At 43.4% G+C, this 15,570-nt stretch overlaps 1 long non-coding RNA gene across 2 annotated transcripts in view; it reads left to right on the top strand.

Annotated features, from left to right (window-relative positions):
• Positions 1-4,815, top strand: part of LOC109902435 (uncharacterized) — a 56,274-nt gene extending 51,459 nt beyond the window's left edge. For both annotated transcript variants that reach the window (XR_004202395.1, XR_004202394.1), the window contains exons 3-4: positions 4,451-4,549; positions 4,700-4,815. This is a non-coding gene — a long non-coding RNA (uncharacterized LOC109902435). The remainder of the gene's footprint in view (positions 1-4,450; positions 4,550-4,699) is intronic.
• The last annotated feature ends 10,755 nt before the right edge of the window (positions 4,816-15,570 follow it).

The following is a 15,570-nucleotide window of genomic DNA, read 5'->3' as shown; positions in this document are numbered from 1 at the left end:
GTTATGGATGTGTCACTGCAACCTTAAAGGTTCTATATTATGACACAATTGCCCTTGATTCTAAGCAATGTTGTGCTTCTATTCTTTTGACTTGGCCAATGCTTTGATACGTTAGACCATTCCATTCTCGTTAAATAGCACCCGCAAAACACCAGTCCCAACGTCAACAGTGAAAAGGCATCTCCGGGATGCTGGCCTTCTAGGCAGAGTTGCAAAGAAAAAGCCATATCTCAGACTGGCCAATAAAAAGATTAAGATGGGAAAAAGAACACAGACGCTGGACAGAGGAACTCTGCCTAGAAGGCCAGCATCCCAGAGTCGCCTCTTCACTGTTGACGTCGAGACTGGTGTTTTGCTGGTACTATTTAATGAAGCTGCCAGTTGAGGACTTGTGAGGCATCTGTTTCTCAAACTAGACACTCTAATGTACTTGTCCTCTTGTTCAGTTGTGCACTGGGGCCTCCCACTCCTCTTTCTATTCTGGTTAGAGTCAGTTTGCGCTGTTCTGTGAAGGGAGTGGTACACAGCATTGTACGAGATCTTCAGTTTTTTCACTGGCTGTCCACTGGTTTCAAAAGCAATGATTGATAGGCAGCTGAAACTTCTTGAATTCAACTATTATTGGGTTCAAATACACATTTAGATTTGTGAACAGCCGTCCACAACAACCCCAATCCGTAAGGCGCAGATATCTAAATTATAGAGCAGCAGCTTGATTCAATGCGCTATGTAGATTATATTTTTTATTTAACCTTAATTTAACTAGGTAAATCAGTTAAGAATAAATTCTCATTTACAATGACGGCCTACCCCGGCCAAACCCTAACCACACTGGGCCAATTGTGTCACCCTATCACGGCTGGTTGTGATACTGCCTGGAATTGAACCAGAGTTTGTAGTGCGGTTTCTTGCACTGCCTTAGACTACTGCACCACTTGGGAGCCCAAGATATCAATAATAAGTGATATCCGTTATGCCGTAGAGTACACCACTGCTGTCATCCTTCCTTTCAAGTGTTTATTCAAGTTGGATAATCTTCTAATGCCGACAGCAGTCGCACCATTGGAAGACATAGCTTGGACTGGAGCCTACAATAGCCTATTCCTACCCTTTTCCCGCGATCCATCAAGCACATTTGGTGTGTCATCATAGTGGTCTCTGACTTGTGGTCAGACTCGCACAGGTGGAACAAACTTAAACTTGTGCCTTTTTTCAATGCTGATTTGAAGTGTAAAGATTTTTTTCGCAAACATCCTTTCTGAATGAAATGTAATCCTCGAAGTAATCATCTAGTTTTTAAATCTGTAATCTGATTGCATTATTTTTTGCTTGTAACGGATTACAGTTACAGTTTTTTTGTAATCTCTTACATGTAACGGATTACATGTAGTCCGTCACTCCCCAACCCAGCAGAATGGTTATATAAAAGACATAGGTTTTGCATTTGCATAGCATTTGCATGTGCTGGACAGGCCCTGTTACCCAAAGCATACACATCAGGCATTGGTCTGAAATACCGGAAAAGGGACAGACTTGGGGGTAGGGGTGTATATGTGTGTGAGGGGAGTTCCTTGTTCTTGTTCTTGTTTATTATTAGCTAAATTTATACAGTAGTCAAATGAGACATTGTTCTTCATTGTTGTTGTTGTTGGTGGTGTTGATGATGATGATGACTATAGTTGTTCTGCAGTGGTAGCCGATGTTTATTGCTAGTAGCGGTTATTTCCTGGAGAACATCATAATACGTGCTTTCCTCACTATTTGCTTGTATAAGTTGCAAATATCCTTTGTCTGAGACAGGTAGAAAAGGCTAAATGCCACCCCCACATGCCCTGACCACATGACCTGAATTCCCGAACAGTATTCACAGATGTGGTAAAGAGATCAACCGAACTCGACCAAAACATTGGAATTGCCAGGTAAGAAGAATTTAAGCAGCAGTTAAGGATAACTAACGTGGCAGGTTAGGAGACTTATGTTAAGGTTAGGAAAAGGGTTAGGGTTAGCTAAAATTCTCTCCTAAACTGCTGTGAAAAGTTACTTCTGGTCATAGCTGTACTCCCTCTACTCAAAACCTCTGTAACGGTTCTCTTCTATCTCCTCCTCTGACGAAGAGGTGGAACAAGGATCAGACCAAAATGCAGCGTGATGATGATTCATGATATTTTAATGAAGGAAAAAACTATACATGAATAAACTACAAAATAATGAAATGTGAAAACCGAAACAGCCCTATCTGGTGCAAACACAAAGACAGGAACAATCACCCACAAAACCCAACACAAAACAGGCTACCTAAATATGGTTCCCAATCAGAGACAATGACTAACACCTGCCTCTAATTGAGAACCATATCAGGCCAAACATAGAAATAGACAAACCAGACGCACAACATAGAATGCCCACCCAGCTCACGTCCTGACCAACACTAAAACAAGGAAAACACATACGAACGATGGTCAGAACGTGACAACCTCAGAATCTCTTCATTTCCCCCCATCAAAATTAGCCTACATTTAGGCTATTGTTTGTATGTGTATTACACACTATGTTGGGGTAAAAATCTGAGTATAATAGGTTTATGGATGTCAACCCCAAAACATGTTCATGTCATCGTCCCCAAACAACTGCATTACACTTTAAAAAAATGTCTATGCTTACCAGCTTATACAAATGGGAGTTGGGAGTTAGCATTTAGCAGACATTTTTTCTAACCCCAAAAAGGACTATTTCTAAATATTATGCAGCAAAAACAGACAAATATATCCACATCGGATTTTAGTAACCACATTGTGGGCCTGTTAGAACTCAAAAATCATGACTGATTTAACAAATATATCCACTTTGTAAAAAAAAAAATGTATGTCACCAATGACTGCGTCCTTGTTCTTTCCTCAATGGTCTGCATTCCATTGATCTCTTTACCTCATGTATCTAATCAATAAGTATCTGTCAGTGCCCCCCGAGAAGCAGAGCTGATCCGCAGGAGCAATATATAAGGTGGTCACCGATACAGATCCAACTGGCTGTGAGGCTTTCATCTGCCACAGTGAGACTTAAGACTGCCTGCTGGCCTGTCCACACCTCCACTAATATGCAGGGGGCTGGGGACAACCGCTATAAAACTCTGGGAAAAAATTGCCCTGTTTTGTAAAAGTATTTACTGAAAGGATGTGCTAGGGTCAAGGTCACAGTGGTCATTTATGCAACCTAGAATGCAAACAATATACTGTAGGATGAAAAAAAGTCCCTGTGGACGTCTGGCGGACAGGTTTAACACGGCTATATATAGAATATACAGTAGCAGTCTGCTTCACAGAGTTCAAGTAACAGACACATCTCAACATCAACTGTTCAGAGGAGACTGCATGAATCAGGAGTTCGTGGTCGAATTGCTGCAAAGAAACCACTACTAAAGGACACCAATAATAAGAACAGACTTGCTTGGGTCAAGAAACACAAGCAATGGACATTAGACCGATGGAAATCTGTACTTTAGTCTGATGAGTCCAAATTTGAGATTTTTGGTTCAAACCGCCGTGTCGTTGTGAGACGCAGAGTAGGTGAACAGATGATCTCCGCATGTGTGGTTTCCATCGTGAAGCATGGAGGAGGAGGTGTGATGGTGTGGGGGTGCTTTGCTGGTGACACTGTCAGTGACTTATTTAGAATTCAAGGCACATTTAACCAGCATGGCTACCACAGCGTTCTGCAGCGATACGCCATCCCATCTGATTTGCGCTTTGTGGGACTATCATTTGTTTTTCAACAGGACAATGACCCAACACACCAGGCTGTGTAATGACTATTTGACTAAGAATGAGAGTGATGGAGTGCTGCATCAGATGACCTGGCCTCCACAATCACCCGACCTCAACCCAATTGAGATGGTTTGAGATGGAGTTGGACCGCAGAGTGAAGGATAAGCAGCCAACAAGTGCTCAGCATATGTGGGAACTCCTTCCAGACTGTTGGAAAAGCATTCCAGGTGAAGCTGGTTGTGAGAATGCTAAGAGTGTGCAAAGCTGCCATCAAGGCAAAAGGTGGCTACTTTGAAGAATTTTAAATATAAAATATATTTTGATTTGTTTAACACTTTTTTTATTTACTACATGATTCCATATGTGTTATTTCATAGTTTTATTATTCTACAATGTAGAAAATAGTAAAAAATAAAGAAAAACCTTTGAATGAGTAGGTGTTTCCAAACTTTTGACTGGTACTGTCTAAGTAGAGTTACAGTACAGTATATACCACTCCTGCACTAACACCTAACACGTTCATGAGTAACCCACTGCAGCTGAGGATTCACCAGCTCTATTGACACTTTTCAGGGCATGTTGTTGTCTACTGTACACATTATGCCAAGCAAATTGCCCTTTCACCTAAATTATAGTCTCAAGACTTAATACCTTACCTTTGCTCTACTTACCTTTCCCTTATATTTTAGGGAACTGGGGAGGAATTTGTTCAAGACACACGCTGCAGAACTACACCCAGTACCTCCCCCCTCAACATGTTAAGGTCACCCTGGCCCACGAGTGCCGCTGTGAGTGCTGGACAATGTCATCCTTGCCTATTGTTATTGTTTTTTCTCATTGGTGTTCCAACACATACTTTTATTTGTTATTTCACTGATATTTGATGTTTGATATATCATTATATGCCATTTGATTATATTACTTATTTTGTTTTACAGGTCTTGTTGCAGCTCTCTGTGTTAATTCATTGTCACGTTCTGACCTTAGTTCCTTTGTTTTGTCTTTGTTTTAGTATGGTCGGGGCATGAGTTGGGGTGGGCAGTCTATGTTATTTTTTCTAGAATTTGGGATTTCTGTGTTTGGCCTGGTATGGTTCTCAGTCAGAGGCAGCTGTCAATCTGATTGAGAACCATACTTAGGTAGCCTGGTTTCACCTTTGAGTTGTGGGTGATTATTTTCCTGTTTAGTGAATTTTGTCATTCACCTTACGGGACTGTTCGCTGGTTGTTTATTGTTTTTGTTCAGTGTTCTATTACTTCATTAAAAGATATGAACACTTACCACGCTGCGCATTGGTCCTCTTCTTCTTCCACCAACAACGGCCGTTACATTCATTGCAGGACTTGAACCCTATGGGCAGATCTGTTCTTATCTCTTGAAATTTGTACTGTATTGCACACAATATCTAACTATTACAAAGGAAAACATTAGGCCATAGGGTTAGATAAGATCATGTCCTGGCTTGTTGTCATGCAGGATTTGTTTTGATTGTGTACATGCAGCATGATCAATCCAAAATCAAATCTAATCAAATGTTATTTGTCACCTGAGTCGAATACAACAGGTGTAGAACTTACTGTGAAATGCTTACTTACAAGCCCTTAACCAACAATGCAGTTCAAGAAATAGAGTTAAGAAAATATTGACTAAATAAACAAAAGTAAAAAATGTAATAAAAAGTAACACAATAAAATAACAATAACGAGGCCATAATACAAGGGTACCGAGCCAATGTGCGGGGGTACAAGTTAGTTGAGGTAATTTGTACATGTAGGTAGGGGTAAAGTGACTATGCATAGATAGTAAACAGTGAGTAGCAGCAGTGTAAAAATTATGTGGGGGTGGGGTGTCAATGTAGATAGTCCGGGGGGCCACTTGAGGGAGAGGTTGTCGTCCTGGCACCACACTGCCAGATCTCTGGCCTCCTCCTTATAGGCTGTGTCATCGTTGTCGGTATTATTAATATTAATTAATAATTAATATTAATCAATATTATTTTTTTCAGCAATCTACTCACAATAGACCATAATGACAAAGTGAAAACAGGTTTTTAGAAATTGTTGCCAATGTATTAAAAATGAAAAACAGAAAAACCTTATTTACAAAAGTATTCAGACCCTTTTGATATGAGACTCGAAATTGAGCTCTGGTGCATCCTGTTTCCATTGATCATCCTTGCGATCTTACTATGTCTTGATTGGAGTCCACCTGTAGTAAATTCAATTGATTGGACATGATTTGGAAAGGCATACAACAGTCTATAGAAGGTCCTTCAGTTGACAGTGCATGTCAGAGCAAAAAGCAAGCCATGAGGTCAAAATAATTGGCCGTAGAACTCCGAGACAGGATTGTGTCGAAGCACAGATCGGGAGGAAGGCAGCATTGAAGGTCCCCAAGAACACAATGACCTCCATCATTCTTAAAGTGAAGAAGTCTGGAACCACCAAGACGCTTCCTATTGCTGGCCGCCAGGCCAAACTGAGCAAACGGGGGAGAAGGGCCTTGGTCAGGGAGGTGACCAAGAACCCGATGGTCAATCTGACAGAGCTCTAGAGTTCCTCTATGGAAATGGCAGAAACTTCCAGAAGAACAAACATCTCTGCAGCACTCCACCAATCAGGCCTTTATGGTAGCGTGGCCAGACGGAAGCCACTCCTCAGTAAAAGGCACATGACAGCCCACTTGGAGTTTGCCAAAAGTCACCTAAAGACTCTCAGACCATGAGAAACAAAATTCTCTGGATTGAACTCTTTGGCCTGAATGCCAAGCATCACGTCTGGAGGAAACCAGACACCATCCCTACAGTGAAGCATGGTAGTGGCAGCATCATGCTGTGTTGATGTTTTTCAGCAGCAGGGACGGGGAGACTAGTCAGGGATGAGGAAAAGATGAATGGAGCAAAGTACAGCAAGATCCTTGATGAAAACCTGCTCCAGAGCGCTCAGGACCTCAGACTGCGGTGAAGGTTCACCTTCTAACAGGACAACGACCCTAAGCACACAGCCAAGACAACGCAGGAGTGTCTTCGGGACAAGTCTCTGAATGTCCTTGAGTGCCCCAGCCAGAGCCCGGACTTGAACCCGATCGAACATCTCTGGAGAGACCTGAAAATAGCTGTGCAGAAACGCTGCCCATCTAACCTGACAGAGCTTGAGAGGATTTTCAGAGAAGAATAAGAGAAACTCTCCAAATACAAGTGTACCATGCTTGTAGCATCGTACCCAAGAGGACTCAATGCTGTAATCGCTGCCAAAGATGCTTCTACAAAATACTGAGTAAAAGGTCTGAATACTTATTTGTAATAAATTTGCAAAATAACCAAACAAACTGTTTATGTGGTATTGTGTGTAGATTGATGAGGGGAAAAACGATTGAATCAATCTTAGAATAAGTCTGTAACATAACAAAATGTGGAAAGAGGTTTTTGAATTCTTTCCGAAGGCACTGTAGGTGTTCCTTTTGTCCACGTGGGAAAGGGCAGTGTGGAGTGTGATTGAGATTGTGTCATCTGTGGATCTGTTGTGGCGGTATGCGAGTGGAGTGGGTCTAGGGTTTCTGAAATGATGGTGTTGATGTGAGTCATGACAGCCTTTCAAAGAACTTCATGGCTACCGACGTGAGTGCTACGGGGCGGTAGTCATTTAGGCAGGTTTCCTTCGCTTTCTTCGGCACAGGGACTGTGGTGATCTGTTTGAAACATGAAGGTATTACAGACTAAGGTCAGGGAAAGGTTGAACACATCAGTGAAGACACTTGCCAGTTGGTATGTACATGCTCTGAGTACACGTCCTTGTAATCCATCTGGCCTTGTGATTGTTGACCTGTTTAAAGATCTAGCTCACATCGGCTATGGAGAGCATGATCACACAGTCAATCCGGAACAGCTGGTGCTCTCATGCATGCTTCAGTGTTGTTTGCCTCAAAGAGAGCATAAAAGGCATTTAGCTCGTCTGGTAGGCTCGCGCCACTGGGCAGCTCGCTGCTGGGTTTCCCTTTGTAGTCAGTAATGGTTTGCAAGCCCTGCCACATTTCCCACGTATTGGGCACCCTGAAACCTACATGGCTATTTGCCTTGTTGGAGAACGAATCAATCTGCGAATGATTCACTTCACTTTGCCAGATGTTAAAAAGAGTGAACTTTAGTGACTAACGTACACTGAGTGTAAAAAACATTAAGGAACACCTCCCTAATATAGTTGCACCCCCTTTTGCCCTCAGAACATCCTCAGTTTGTATATTGGCCCATGTTGACTCCAATGCTTCCCACAGTTGTGTCAAGTTGGCTGAATGTCCTTTGGGTGGTGGATCATTCATCCTCACTCTTTTGTTTGGGTTTCTACCCTGTGTTTTGTATAGTGTTTGTTTGGTCTTCGTCCTGGTCTTTACAAGGCACGCTGTAATTTTTGTATAATAAAAAACCCTATTACGCATTCCTGCGCCTGTCTCCCGAATCATGCATACCAATGTGACAGCATGTTAAATGTGCAACCAGAGTGGAAAAAAACTCTTGACCACCTTTACTCCACACACAGAGACGCATACAAAGCTCTTCCTCCATTTGGCAAATCTGACCATAAGCGGCACTCTAACCCGGAAGCTTATAAGATATCCAGCTATGTCCTCTGACGAACCATCATACAGGCAAAGCGTCAATACAGGACGAAGATCGAATCATACTACATCGGCTCTGATGTGGCAGGGCTTGCAAACCATTACAGACTACAAAGGGAAGCCCAGCCGAGATCTGCCCAGTGACACTAGCCTACCAGACGAGCTAAACTACTTCTATGCTCTCTTTGAGGAAAATACCACTGAAACATGCATGAGAGCACCAGCTGTTCCGGAAGACTGTGTGATCACGCTCTCTGCAGTTGATGTGAGTAAGACCTTTGAACAGGTCAACTTTCACAATGCCGCAGGGCTTGTGAATGTGTACTATTAGTGTGTACTATTATGTGTACTATCAGCATGGGCTGACCAACTGACAAGTGTCTTCACTGACATTTTCAACCTCTCCCTGTCCGAGTCTGTAATACCCACACGTTTTAAGCAGACCACCATAGTGCCTGGGCCCAAGAACACTAAGGTAACCTCCCTAAATGACTACCAACCCGTAGCACTCACGTCTGTAGCCATGAAGTGCTTTGAAAGGTTGTTCATGGCTCACATCAACATCATTATCCCAGAAACCATAGACCCACTCCAATTTGCATACCGCCCAAACGGATCCACAGATGATGCAATCTCTATTGCACTCCACACTGCCCCTTTCGCCCTGGACAAAAGGAACACCTACATGAGAATTCATTGACTACAGCTCAGCATTCAACAGCATAGTGCCCTCAAAGCTCATCAATAAGCTAAGGACCCTGGGACTTAACACCTCCTTCTGCAACTGGATCCTGGACTTCCTGACGGGCCGCACCCCAGGTGGTAAGGGTAGGTAACAACACATCCGCCACGCTGATCCTCAACACAGGGACCCCTCAGGGGTGCGTGCTTAGTCCCCTCCTGTACTCTCTGTTCACTCATGACTGCATGGTTAGGCACGACTCCAACACCAACATTAAGTTTGCCGATGACACAACAGTGGTAGGCCTGATCACCGATAACGATGAGACAGCCTATAGGAGGGAGGCCAGGACAACAACCTCTCCCTCAAAGCGATCAAGACAAAGGAGATAATTGTGGACTACAGGAAAAAGAGGACCAAGCACGCCCCCATTCTAATTGACGGGCTGCATTGGAGCTGGTTGAGAGCTTCAAGTTCCTTGGTGTCCACATCACCAACAAACTAACATGGTCCAAGCACCCGAAGACAGTTGTGAAGAGAGCACGACAAAACCTATTCCCCCTCAGGAGACTGAAAAGATTTGTTATGGGTCCTCAGATCCTCATAAGGTTCTACAGCTGCACCATCGAGAGCATCCTGACTGGTTGCATCACTGCCTGATATGGCAACTGCTCGGCCTCCGACCACAAGGCACTACAGAGGGTAGTGTGAACGGCCCAGTACATCACTGGGACCAAGCTTCCTGCCATCCAGGACCTCTATACCAGGCGGTGTCAGAGGAAGGCCCTAAAAATTGTCAAAGACTCCAGCCCCCCTAGTCATAGACTGTTCTCTTTGCTACCGCACGGCAAGCGGTACCAGAGTATCAAGTCTGGGTCCAAGAGGCTTCTAAACAGCTTCTACCCCCAAGCCATAAGACTCCTGAACATCTAATCAAATGGCTACCCAGACTATTGCCCCCCACCCTCCCCCTCTTTTACGCCGCTGCTACTCTCTGTTGTTATCATCTTTGCATATTCACTTTAATAACTCTACCTACATGTACATATTACCTCAACTAACCGGTGCACATTGACTCTGTACCGGTACCCCCCTGTATATAGTCTCGCTATAGTTATTTTACTGCTGCTCTTTAATTACTTGTTACTTTTGTTGTCTGTATTTAAAAATAAAATAAAATGTAACTGCATTGTTGGTTAGGCGCTCGTAAGTAAGCATTTCACTGTAATACCTGTTGTATTCGGCGCATGTGACGAATAGAATTTGATTTGATTTGATCTTCATAAATGCCTGGAATTACTCAGTTGCAGAGAGAGAAAGAGAGAGAGAGAGAGACATAGGAGGTATTTTTTGTTCAGTCCTGTAGCGCCTCACCCACGAAGCAGTCATCCCTTTTGACCATCAGGACTCGGCTGATACACTTGATGCTGCAGTGAGAGAACTTATCGTTGTTCTCCCAGACCTCGTTAGTGGTGTGAGGGAACATCAGGAACCTGCCTTTCACTCCAAAATAACTAAAGTTCCAATTTTGGGAAAGCAACTACTTTTTAAAATAGTTAATTCCTCTCAAGATCACAGGCTGAAGACTAAAACCAGGTCTCTTTATTGATAGACACAAATGCTTGTTAACTTAGGTGAAGGTCATTTGACACGAAAGACAAAAGTGCTGTGTTACTGATGCCCATAGTTCTGGAAGCGGAATACATTGTTTTCATAACAAACGACACACCAAGGACAGCACAGATATATGGTGCTGCAAGGACAGCACAGATATATGTTTGGTATACTGTATATGAGTCAGCAGTGTTTGATGAAATAATGTGTGTGGGTATACATGCCCTGTCAGCAATTGATCAGCCAATCTGTGGGAACCAGATCATGGAGGAGGGGGAGGAGTGTGATCTGGGCCATAACAAGACAGACGTCTGCTGCACAGAGAACAAGGAACCCATGGGAACCCAATGTTGCCTGAAACCTGGCAACATTGCAGGTAACTTCTGGTCAAAAGTTTGCTGTAGGATCAAATCAAAATCAAATCAAATAGTATTTTTACCTGCTCCAAATACAACTTACAAGCCCTTAACCAACAATGCAGTTTTAAGAAAAATAAGTGTTAAGAAAGTATTTACTAAAATAAACTGAAGTTAAAAAAATAAATTTTAAAAAATTCAGGTAATTGAGGTTGAGATAAAGTGACTATGCATAGATAATAAACAGAGTAGCAGCAGCTTAAAAATGGGGGGGGGACAATGCAAATAGTCCAGGTAGCCATTTGATTAGCTGTTCAGGAGTAGGATGAAAAAAGCCCTTTGTGATTTGCTGGTCCTAGATCTGTTTCTATGGGTAATTACTCATTTCTGTCCAAAGTTTACATAACATCTCCCATGGAGCTCTTAATAAGAAGATTAACATGTTTGACAAAGCAGAGTTGTGGTTGTGGCTAAAGGGATAATTACTGCATTTCATACCATTCAAAACGTAACAGTAAACAACACCCACATTAGGAAATGGTCTCTGCCTGTCTGCCCACCCACCTGTTTCTTTCTTTCCTTCTGTCCCCTCAGTCCCAGTCAGGGACTGTGCTGTGGCCAAGAGTGTATCATAAGCTGTCAGGGGACAGATGTGAGGAGGAGTCGGACTGTCAGCTGGAGAGTGTGTGCTCTGGTCTCTCCCTCATCTGCCCTGAGCCTACAGCCAAGGCCAACATGACCGCATGTAGTCAGGGGGAATCGGGTGTGTCTCAATGGAGGGCCAGATAATGACTCAACATTTTCAGTCCTTGTACCCACTGTTTCAATGTGATGACATTCCAACGTCAGCAGTATCCACTTTAACAGGATCTGTTGTCCTTGGTTGCCATCTTGAGTGAATTTCCTCCATTATTTTACCCTTTCAGATGATGAATGTGGTTCTGGGTTTGGAGAGTCGTTCTGGTTGGGATGATTTCAATGTAAATTCCATATGTATGGCTCTCTATGGGGGCATACATCCTGAAATATTAGATTTGGGCCAGAACCCATTTCTGATGCAGCCTGGATCAGGGAACACGTTAACTGAACACGGATGTTTAGGATTTGTGAGAATGAGTAGGCCTGTCTGGCACTATCTAGCAGAATTATTTTTCTGTGAGACTTTGGTTTTCTTTTTCTTGTGTTCTCCTTTCATTCTCTCTATGTCCTCTCCCTTCTCTCCTGTATTGTATTTCACCCTCCCTCTTTTCCTCTCTCTCACTATCCTTCCCTCCTCTTATCCTGTCCTTTTCCCTTTCTCCATCTCTCTCTCGCCCTTTCTCCCTCCTTCCCTCTCGCCTATCCTTCTCTCTCTGTCCATTTCTCCATCTATTTCTCAGAATTGTCACTTTGAGTCACAGTGTGTGAGTTACAGCCTGGAGCAGTGTGACTGTCTGGGAGAGTCCAAGAAAGGGAAGTGCCACGTGCTGCCAGCAGCCAGGTAACCACAATCCCTCTTCTCCTCCCTCACCCCCGACTCCTCCCTCACCCTCTTCTCCTCCCTCACCCCCGTCTCCTCCCCTGCTGCGCTTAAACCTGGGGAATGTGTTTATGATTTGGGGACAAACAAGACCGTGTACATTTGCTTAGTCTTTCCCTTAACAACCAAAAGGGCATCTGATGTGGTGGGCTGTGTAAAAGCAGAATTTAACAAGGATAAGGAGCTTGGTTACCAATGTGTGCATGTGCTTTTTCCCTCGGTAAACTCAATCTTTCACCGTTAACAAAACCTGTATTTCCCATGCATTTCTTCACCTTAGACATGCCTGCGACCTGCGACCTGCACCACTTCCTCTGTCTGACTAAGCAGTTCCAGGTGAAGCGTGTAGCCTTGTTGGAGCCGTGTTCAGCCAAGCAGGTCTACTGCGACAAGTTCCTGGTGTTCTAGGCATCCTGAACACTGACAGGCCCATCGCCAGGCTGAAGAACTCCTTCCTCCACCTGGTAGACCTGGATGAGTTTGACAACCTGTCTGAGTGGATGAAGGTTTGTTTTATGGGGGTCGGCTATCTATCTACCCTATGATGTATTCAGGTTATTCATTTACAACAGGCCTGAGGATCCTAGAAGATGTAGTGTGTTGAGATGCGTGTTGAGCTCAGTGTGTATATGGAAAGCTTCCTGTTTTGATGTTCTTGATGTTCCAGCTTGATGTTCCAGCCTCAGTTGGCTTTGAGCTTTGGCCACGCTGTGAAGTGCGGTGAATCAGGAATGCCACATGGATTTAAAAGAGCTACTTGGGTCACACGTCAGATTGAGTTAGCGAGAAGGTGACCCCTACTCAGGGTTGGGGAGTAAGGGATTACAAAACTACGGTTACAGTAATCAGTCACGTTACAAGCAAAAATATTGTAATCAGATTACAGATACTTTTGAAAAACTATGTGATTACTTTGAGGATTACTTTTAAATTCAGAAAGGAAGTTTAAGTTTGTTCCACCTGAGCGAGTCTGACCACAAGTCAGAGACCACTATGATGACACACCAAATGTGTTTGATGGATTGCGTGAAAAGAGTTGGAATAGGCTTTTGTTGGACTGCTGTCGGCATCCAAAGATTATCCAACTTGAATAAATGCTTGGAGGTAAGGATGACAGCAGTGGTGTAGTCTTCGGCGATACAGATATCACTTATTATTGATATCTACATAGCGCATTGATGTGACTCATACTGTTGCTCTCTCATTTAGCTATTTGCGCCTTACGGATTGTGGTTGTTGTCGATGGCTGTCCACAAATCTAAATGTATATTTGAACCCAATAATGGATGACTTCAAGAAGTTTAAGCTGCCTATCAATCATTGTTTTTGAAACCAGTGGACAGCCAGTGAAAAATGCGCTCTTGCAACAGCTGCATAGCGCAGATCCAAGCCTATGGAATAAAAGTGGGGCTTTTATTGCTCAATCTAATTCATGCTGATAAAAAAATGACATCCATTTGCCTAATGGACACATGCTCAAACTCGCACACTTTTGATAAAGGGCAATCTGTAGTTGCTACATCCATTTTTGGACAAATTATATATATTGATGTAAAGATATAATTTAATCGTATTATTATATGTAGTAGAAAGCGAATGGTTAGACGAATCCTCCATAACCAACCCATAAAGTAAAATGTAACATTCATGTACAGTATGGCCAGCTATGTAAACTTTAACATTGATTTATCCTTCAATAGATGTCATTCAATTGGTAACATACATTTTTGTCTTCTTCTAATGCCTCTTAAGGGGAAAGTAATCTAAAAGTAACAGAATGTAATCAGATTATGTTACTGAGTTTGGGTAATCCAAAAGTTACGTTACTGATTACAATTTTGGACAGGTAACTATAATGGATTACATTAAGAAAGTGACCTACCCAACCCAGCCCCTACTTGCGCTTAGATGGATCGTTCACTCCCTATGACCAGGGCTTTTTAGTATTAATGGATTTTCTATTGTCCGTATCTGTGCATCCATACCCCCTTCCAGCTCAAAGAAAATATATATATATATATTTTTCTCCCCAATTGGCAGTTACAGTCTTGTCCCATCACTGCAACTACTGTACGGACTCGCGATAGGCAAAGTTCGAGAGCCATGCATCTGCACTGCTTCTTGACACACTGCCCGTTTAACCCGGAAGCCAGCTGCACCAATGTGTCAGAGGAAACACTGTACACCTGGTGACCGAAGTCAGCATGCATGCGCCCGGACTGCCACAGGAATCACTAGAGTGCAATGGGACAAGGACATCCCGGCAGGCCAAACCCTCCCCTAACCCGGACAACGCTGGGCCAATTGTGCGCTGCCTCATGGTTCTCCCGATCGTGGCCGGCTGCGATATAGCCTGGGATCGAACCCGGGCTGTAGTGATGCCTCTAGCACTGCACTCGGGAGGCCCCCAGCTCAAAGTTGATGTCTTATCTTTTCTTTGATTCGAGGACAGTACTACACATAACTGGTTTAGGAGCTATGCCAGCTATGGTTAAGGTTATTAGGCTGTGGTATGGCAACAGTAGTGTTTCCACACCACAGCTGAACCGCTAATGCATGCCCATTGGTTCCATCCAAATCAGTGTGTCACATTTGGAATGTTAACTGACTAACGTCCTGTAGCAAATGGCTTCTTGAAGAAAAGACCTCAAGTCAATGTGAATGAAAGTAAATGGAATTGGAGGTGTTTTGGCTATTAAACAGCTAACTATAGCAGACTTGAACTAGAGTGGGCGAATGTTTGACTTGTTGTGCTCTTGTCGTCCGCAGGCTCACTGGTAGGCTATTCTCCTGGCCATCATGACTCTGTCTGCCGTGATGGTCAGCACCGTGTGTCTGTGTGAATGCACCCTGTAGCTCCATTTCTGTCTCTGACTAGGACAAAGACTATAACCGTCAACTAGCTATCTATGTTAACAAGTACGTCATAACTCTGTGCCACGTTCCTCAATGCATGTGTGGTGGAAAAGGGGGTGTCGCCAAGTTTGTTTTGCCCTCACTGATCTACGAGTGGGATGTTCTTTTTTA

This window comes from Oncorhynchus kisutch, linkage group LG13, assembly GCF_002021735.2.
Source record: "Oncorhynchus kisutch isolate 150728-3 linkage group LG13, Okis_V2, whole genome shotgun sequence".
NCBI lineage: Eukaryota > Metazoa > Chordata > Actinopteri > Salmoniformes > Salmonidae > Oncorhynchus > Oncorhynchus kisutch.
The sequence above is the reverse complement of the archived record's forward strand: the minus strand, read 5'-3'. Positions and strand labels throughout refer to the sequence as shown.